We start from the raw sequence: 8,640 nt of genomic DNA, 5'->3' as shown, positions 1-8,640 counted from the left end.
GCGGCAAACCAGTCCCACCCTCCCCTTCCCTCAACCACTGTCTGTCCCACCTGTGACAGGGACTGTGGCTCTCGTATTGGACTGTTCAGCCACCTGAGAACTCATGTTAAGAGTGGAAGCAAGTCTTCCTCGATTCCGAGGGACTGCCTATGATGATGACGATGACGACGACGACGACCTGTTTTGCAAAATGCAATACTTCTTGAAGTGCGGTCATTGTTGTAATGTGGGAAACGCGGCAGCCAATTTGCACACAGCAAGCTCCCACACACAGCAATGTGATAATGACCCAGATCATCTGTTTTAGTGATGTTGGTTGAGGGATAAATATTGGTCCCAGGACACCGGGGAGAACTCCCCCTGCTCTTCTTCCAATAGTGGCCCCGGGATCTTTTACAGACCTGTACCCCAGTGTTATACAGTGACAGACCTGTACCCACCAGTACTGTACCCCAGTGTTATACACTGACAGACCTGTACCCACCAGTACTGTACCCCAGTGTTATACACTGACAGACCTGTACCCACCAGTACTGTACCCCAGTGTTATACAGTGACAGACCTGTACCCACCAGTACTGTACCCCAGTGTTATACACTGATAGACCTGTACCCACCAGTACTGTACCCCAGTGTTATACAGTGACAGACCTGTACCCACCAGTACTGTACCCCAGTGTTATACACTGACAGACCTGTACCCACCAGTACTGTACCCCAGTGTTATACACTGACAGACCTGTACCCATCAGTACTGTACCTCATTGTTATACAGTGACAGACCTGTACCCACCAGTACTGTACCTCAGTGTTATACAGTGACAGACCTGTACCCACCAGTACTGTACCTCAGTGTTATACACTGACAGACCTGTACCCACCAGTACTGTACCCCAGTGTTATATACTGACAGACCTGTACCCACCAGTACTGTACCCCAGTGTTATACACTGACAGACCTGTACCCACCAGTACTGTACCCCAGTGTTATACAGTGACAGACCTGTACCCACCAGTACTGTACCCCAGTGTTATACACTGATAGACCTGTACCCACCAGTACTGTACCCCAGTGTTATACAGTGACAGACCTGTACCCACCAGTACTGTACCCCAGTGTTATACACTGACAAACCTGTACCCACCAGTACTGTACCCATCAGTACTGTACCTCATTGTTATACAGTGACAGACCTGTACCCACCAGTACTGTACCTCAGTGTTATACAGTGACAGACCTGTACCCACCAGTACTGTACCTCAGTGTTATACAGTGACAGACCTGTACCCACCAGTACTGTACCTCAGTGTTATACAGGGACAGACCTGTACCCACCAGTACTGTACCTCAGTGTTATACAGTGACAGACCTGTACCCACCAGTACTGTACCCCAGTGTTATACACTGACAGACCTGTACCCACCAGTACTGTACCCCAGTGTTATACAATGACAGACCTGTACCCACCAGTACTGTACCCCAGTGTAATAGTGACAGACCTGTACCCACCAGTACTGTACCCGTGTTATACAGTGACAGACCTGTACCCACCAGTACTGTACCTCAGTGTTATACAGTGACAGACCTGTACCCACCAGTACTGTACCTCAGTGTTATACAGTGACAGACCTGTACCCACCAGTACTGTACCCCAGTGTTATACACTGACAGACCTGTACCCACCAGTACTGTACCCCAGTGTTATACAGTGACAGACCTGTACCCACCAGTACTGTACCCCAGTGTTATACAGTGACAGACCTGTACCCACCAGTACTGTACCCCAGTGTTATACAGTGACAGACCTGTACCCACCTGTACTGTACCCTAGTGTTATACAGTGACATACCTGTACCTCAGTGTTAGTGAAAGACCTGTGCCCACCAGTACTATACCCCAACTGAAGTTACTGTTGTAATGTAGGAAACGCAGCAGCCAATTTGTGCACAGCAAGCTCCCACACACAGCAATGTGATAATGACCGATTAATCTGTTTTATGATGTTGATTGAGGGATAAATATTGGCCCCAGGACACCGGGGAGAACTCCCCCTGCTCTTCTTCCAATAGTGGCCGTGGGATCTTTTACATCCACCAGAGAGGACAGACGGGCCCTCGGTTTAACATCTCATCCGAAAGACAGCACCTCCGACAGTGCGGCGCTCCCCCAGTACTGCCCCTCCGACAGTGCGGTGCTCCCTCAGTACTGCCCCACCGACAGTGCGGCTCTCCCTCAGTACGGTGCTCCCTCAGTACTGCCCCTCCGACAGTGCAGCGCCCCCTCAGTACTGCCCCTCCGACAGTGCGGCGCTCCCCCAGTACTGCCCCTCCGACAGTGCGGTGCTCCCTCAGTACTGCCCCTCCGACAGTGCGACGCTCCTCCAGTACTGCCCCTCCGACAGTGCGGCGCTCCCCCAGTACTGCCCCTCCGACACTCCCTCAGTACTGCCCCTCCGACAGTGCGGCGCTCCCTCAGTACTGCCTCTCCGACATTCCCTCAGCACTGGCAATGTCGGCTTGTATTATGGGCTCAATATTCTGAAGTGGGACTCGAACCAAGGCTTTCTGACTCAGAGGGGGGAGAGAGAGTGCTACCCACTGAGCAAAGGCTGACTGAGATTCACACCATGTGGGAACTCAGAAGTTAATTATTTACATGGAAAATGCTTTTTTTTTAAAGTTAATTTATATTGAAAGTATCGCTGGCAGGCGCGGTCCCTTTAAGAGCTGAAATGTTGTGTGAAAATAACCACCTTTAATTGACGAGAAGGTGAGTCAAGACAAGTAGTATAACAATATTTACTTGATCTAAAAAGAAAAATAGTGTAAACATCTGAAGTGCTTGACAAACACACTTCGGCTAAACTCAGAAGCAAATCCCCCCCCAAAACTTTCAAACCTACAAGACCCCGCTCACTTTAATTTCCCCCCTCTGTCTCCCTCCCAAGGAGATTCTCTGAATACTTGGAAGAGGTGAAAAGAAAACGAAGGATATGTCGTCAGCCCCGTGGTAATCTTAGGGAGAAGGAAAAAAGTTTTGCTGAACTGAAGTTTTGGTAAACTTTTTGAAAAGTTTTATTTAACTTCTGAAAAGTTTTGCTTACACTTCTGAAAAGTTTTGCTATATTTCTTTTTAAGTTTTGCTACAAGTTGAAAAGTTTTGGTAAACTTATCAAAAGTTTTACTAAACTTTTCAAAAGTTTAACTAAACTTTTGAAAAGTTTAGCACAAACTTTGACCGAAAGTTTCAGCAGAGTTTGGGATATTTTTTTCCTTACCTTGGATTAGTGCTGTTCCAATACACGGCGTGTCTGCCTGAAAAAACTATGCCAAACTGCTCCAACAGCACACAGATCCAAAGCACACGTTGTAGGAAAAGTTCTAAATACATATCTTCACTCTTTATTCCTTCCTTCTTTCTTTCTTTTTCTTTTTCTTTTTCTTTCCCTCTCTCTCTCTCTCTCTCTCTCCCCCCCACACTCCACAATCACAGCTTGCTGCAGAGTTTGGAGTTTGCAGTGCAGAATTGTTTTAACTATGCAATGCCTTCTGGAAGACACGCCCCAACCCTGTGTAACATTAAACCTATTTTTGCCTCTGTGTGTGTGTGTGTGCAGGCAATTGAAAAAAAAACTGGGGGCGATTTTATTTTGCCTTAAAGGGGCAATGCTTAATTTGAGTCTTTTATCATCGTGTCTGTGATCTGCAACTGTCAAGTTAGCTATCTCCATTTCTGGCTGTGTGGCTTTTTACAAACTGATTTTGGACAGCTCTCAAACATGATCAACAGTTTCTGTTTAATAGAAGTTTCACCGCTAAGCCCCAGGTGGAGGCTTAAGGCCTCGGGTGGCAAGGTTTCAATAATTAGGGGGGCAGTCGAGGGTTGGGGTGGTTCAGGTGGGGCCAGCTCTGGGGGTATTTTACAGCCTGTGAGTTGTTGCGGGGGGAGAGGGAGCGAGAGAGGAGAGGAGAGGAGTGTGAGGGGAGGAGGGAGAGAGGGAAAGAGAGTGAGAGAGGAGGGGAGTGTGAGGGGAGGAGGGAGATAGAGTGAGGAGAGAGAGGGGGAGGAGGGAGCGAGGACGGAGAGAGCGGGGAGGAGTGTGAGGGAGAGAGGGGAGGAATGTGAGGGGAGGAGGGAGAGAGAGGGGAGGAGTGTGAGCGAGGGGAGGAGGGCGAGAGAGGAGTGTGAGGGGAGAGAAGAGAGGGAGAAGGGAGGGGTGTGAGAAAGGGGAGGAGGATGAGAGCGGAGAGGAGTGTGAAGGGAGGAGGGAGAGAGGAGGAGTGTGAGGGAGGGGAGGAGGGCGAGAGAGCGAGGACGGAGAGAAAGGGGAGGAGGGAAAGGGAGCGAGAGAGGAGGAGAGTGTGAGGGGAGGAGGGCAAGGAGAGGCAGAGAGGGGAGGAGGGAGAGAGAGTGGGGAGGGAGAGAGAGGGGAGGAGGGAGAGAGAGCGAGGAGTGTGAGAGAGGAGCGGTAGAGAGAGTGGTGAGTGAGGAGAGGAGAGAGGAGGGTGAGAGAGGAGAGGAGTGTGAGAGAGGGGTGGAGTGTGAGAGAGGGGTGGAGTGTGAGAAAGGGGAGGAGTGTGAGAGAGGGGAGGAGGGCGAGAGCGCGAGGACGGAGAGAGAGGGGAAGAAGGAAAGGGAGCGAGAGAGGAGGGGAGTGTGAGGGGAGGAGGGCAAGGAGCGGCAGAGAGGGGAGGAGGGAGAGAGAGGGGAGGAGGGAGAGAGAGCGAGGAGGGAGAAAGAGAACGAGAGAGGAGGGAGAGGAGTGTGAGGGGAGGAGGGAGAGAGAGGAGTATGAGAGGGGAGGAGGGAGAGAACGAGAGGAGAGAGAGGGGTGAGAGAGAGTGAAGGGGAGAGAGAGAGAGAGAGAGTGTGAGAGAGAGGTGGAATAAAAGACAGAAATAAAGACAGACTTGCATTTATATAGCGACTTTCACGACCACCAGATGTCCAAAAGTGCTTTACAGCCAATGAAGTACTTTTGGAGTGTGGTCACTGTTGTATTGTGGGAAACGCAGCAGCCAATTTGCACACAGCAAGCTCCCACACACAGCGATGTGATAATGACCCGGATCATCTGTTTTTTTTATGTTGGTTGAGGGATAAATATTGGCCCCAGGACACCGGGGAGAACTCCCCCTGCTCTTCTTCCAATAGTGGCCCCGGGATCTTTTACATCCACCCGAGAGGTCAGACGAGCCTCGGTTGAACATCTTATCTGAAAGGCAGCACCTCCGACAGTGCGGCACTCCCTCAGTACTGCCCCTCCGACAGTGCAGTACGGCGTTCCCTCAGTACTGCCCCTCCGACAGTGCAGTGCGGCGCTCCCTCAGTACTGCCCCTCCGACAGTGCGGCGCTCCCTCAGTACTGCCCCTCCGACAGTACGGCGCTCCCTCAGTACTGCCCCTCCGACAGTGCGGCGCTCCCTCAGTACTGCCCCTCCGACAGTACGGCGCTCCCTCAGTACCGCCCCTCCGACAGTGCAGTACGGCGCTCCCTCAGTACCACCCCTCCGACAGCGCAGTACAGCGCTCCCTCAGTACCGCCCCTCCGACAGCGCAGTACGGCGCTCCCTCAGTACTGCCCCTCCGACAGTACGGCGCTCCCTCAATACTGCCCCTCCAACAGTGCAGTACGGCGCTCCCTCAATACTGCCCCTCCGACAGTGTGACGCTCCCTCAGTACTACCCCTCCGACAGTGCAGTACAGCGCTCCCTCAGTACTGCCCCTCCAACAGTGCAGTACGGCGCTCCCTCAATACTGCCCCTCCGACAGTGTGACGCTCCCTCAGTACTACCCCTCCGACAGTGCAGTACAGCGCTCCCTCAGTACTGCCCCTCCGACAGTGTGACGCTCCCTCAGTACTACCCCTCCGACAGTGCAGTACAGCGCTCCCTCAGTACTGCCCCTCCAACAGTGCAGTACGGCGCTCCCTCAGTACTGCCCCTCCGACAGTGCGGCGCTCCCTCAATCCTGCCCCTCCGACAGTGCGGCACTCTCTCAGTTCTGCCCCTGGACTGATTTTTAGGCGATAGGGGTGTCAAGGGTTATGGGGAGCAGGCAGGGAAGTGGAGCTGAGTCCATGACCAGATCAGCCACGATGTTACTAAAGGGCCGACTCCTGCTCTTATTTCTTATGTTCTTATGTTCAGTGAGCGAGTGGCGATGTCAGGTGTGGTACATGAAGAGATATGGGGACCTTCCAGAGCGGGACGTAAGTAGGCCTCTCTGCAAATGACAGCCTTCCGCTCGTGTGTGGTAGACATGGTTGCCACGGCAACTCCAGAATATAATAGCACCCAGCCTCAACAGTACAAAGTATTGGTTTTCCTATCTACACAACGTTTCAGGCTATAATTTAAATGGAATGCAACCTCAACCAAAGCAAGAGATGTTTTAGAAATAATAACGCGGGATTAAATTTTCTGTGTCTGAATCGCTGAAATAAATATACAGTACGCAGACTGGGTAAATCATCATCATCAGTTCTCCCTCGAAGCGAGGATGACTTGCTTCCAGGCCAAAAAGGGATGAGTTCACAGGTGTTTCAATGAGGGACCTAATATTCCGGACCCTGAACTACATCCCGAAGGGTGGAAGATGCCTGTGGGTGGATTTTTTTAACGTGGGGTGACCGTTGCACACCAGCCACCACACGGGGCTTGACAGAGCGAGGTCTTGGTCCAGGGGCAAGGGTTAACCAGGACGCCTGGAGACCAGCTCTGCTGCACGGGCCCAGTGCGCCCACATATCGCACAGTGTGGGCTGGCCCTGGGCCCTGGGCTCTTCTGGGCCCCGAACTCTCGCCTCTCCCGGGCCCTGATCACGTCCCTCTACAATCTCTCGCCGCTCCTTCGCCCCGACCTCGCCGCTCCTGTTGTACGTCCCCGCCTGCTACCCATAACCCTTGACACCCCATCGTCAAAAAGTCAGTCCGGGGGCAGTACTGAGGGAGCGCCGCACTGTCGGAGGGGCAGTACTGAGGGAGCACCGCACTGTCGGAGGGGCAGTACTGAGGGAGCGCCGCACTGTCGGAGGGGCAGTACTGAGGGAGCACCGCACTGTCGGAGGGGCAGTACTGAGGGAGCGCCGCACTGTCGGAGGGGTAGTACTGAGGGAGCGCCGCACTGTCGGAGGGGCAGTACTGAGGGAGAGCCGCACTGTCGGAGGGGCAGTACTGAGGGAGCGCCGCACTGTCGGAGGGGCAGTACTGAGGGAGCACCGCACTGTCGGAGGGGCGGTACTGAGGGAGCACCGTACTGTCGGAGGGGCAGTACTGAGGGAGCACCGCACTGTCGGAGGGGCGGTACTGAGGGAGCGCCGCACTGTCGGAGGGGCAGTACTGAGGGAGCGCCTCAGCTCCAATCACCGACCTGGACCTTGATGACATCACTCTTGGCTGCCATTCCCCCTCCTGCACCAGCTCGCACTGTACCTTGAAGCGGTGGGCCTCCACACTGCCCCCGGGACCTTCACGCCTCCTTTTATGGCCCCGACCTGCTGCTGGTGTCCTCACCGGTTTCCCGGGTCAAAGGGAACGATCCACTCCCGTCTGGTGCTGGACGGCCCGTGTGTGCGTCTCAGTGACCGCTCCTGTACGCGTACAGTAGGCGTACAGCTCCCGCGGGTCGGGCTATAAAAGAGCCGGAGCGGCGGACCTCTTCAACCTCCAGCGCGAGCTTCTCCGAGTGGGCGACGGCTGTGAGACGGGCAACTGGGTGACATCATCACAACCCTGGTCGCCATCTTGGAGCATGGGAAGGAACATCGGCAGGGCCCAGGTACAGAGGAGTGGGCAGGTCGGGGCGGAGGAGCGGCGAGAGATCGGGGCGGAGGAGCGGCGAATGAGGGTACGGGGCCCAGAAGAGGCGAGGACCCCAGGGGCAGCACGGGCCCAGCCCACACTGTGTGCGATATGTGGGCGCACTAGGCCCGTGCAGCAGAGCAGGTCTCCAGTCGTCCTGGTTAACCCTTGCCCCTGGACCAAGACCTCGCTCTGTCAAGCCCCGTGTGGTGGCTGGTGTGCAACGGTCACCCCACGTTAACACAATCCACCCACAGGCATCTTCCACCCCCTCAACTGGAGTTCAGGACTGGAACATGGGGTCCTTCATTGAAACATCTGTGAATTCTTGTGGAAGCAAGTCATCCTCGTTCGAGGGACCATCTATGATGATGATGACAGTCAGGGTAATATCTTGCTGTATCCAGACTGTTCGCAACCTCGCTCTCATATCTGACCCTGAAATGAGCTTCCAGCCACATGTAGACAGCATAACTAATCCCGCCTATTTCCACCTCCGTAACATCGCCCGTCTCCGCCCCCTGCCTCAGCTCATCCGCTGCTGAAACCCTCATCCGTGCCCTTGTTACCTCCAGACTTGACTATTCCAACACACTCCTGGCCGGCTTCCCACATTCTACCCGACGTAAACTAGAGGTGATCCAAAACTCGGCTGTCCTAACTCGCACCGAGTCCCGCTCACCCATCACCCCCTGTGCTCGCTGCCCCGTGCCCTAACTCGCACTGAGTCCCGCTCACCCATCACCCCCTGTGCTCACTGCCCCGTGCCCTAACTCGCACCGAGTCCCGCTCACCCATCGCCCCCTGTGCTCGCTGCCCCGTGTCCTAATTTGCACCG

The sequence above is a fragment of the Pristiophorus japonicus genome, chromosome 30 (genome assembly GCF_044704955.1).
Source record: "Pristiophorus japonicus isolate sPriJap1 chromosome 30, sPriJap1.hap1, whole genome shotgun sequence".
NCBI lineage: Eukaryota > Metazoa > Chordata > Chondrichthyes > Pristiophoridae > Pristiophorus > Pristiophorus japonicus.
The sequence above is the reverse complement of the archived record's forward strand: the minus strand, read 5'-3'. Positions refer to the sequence as shown.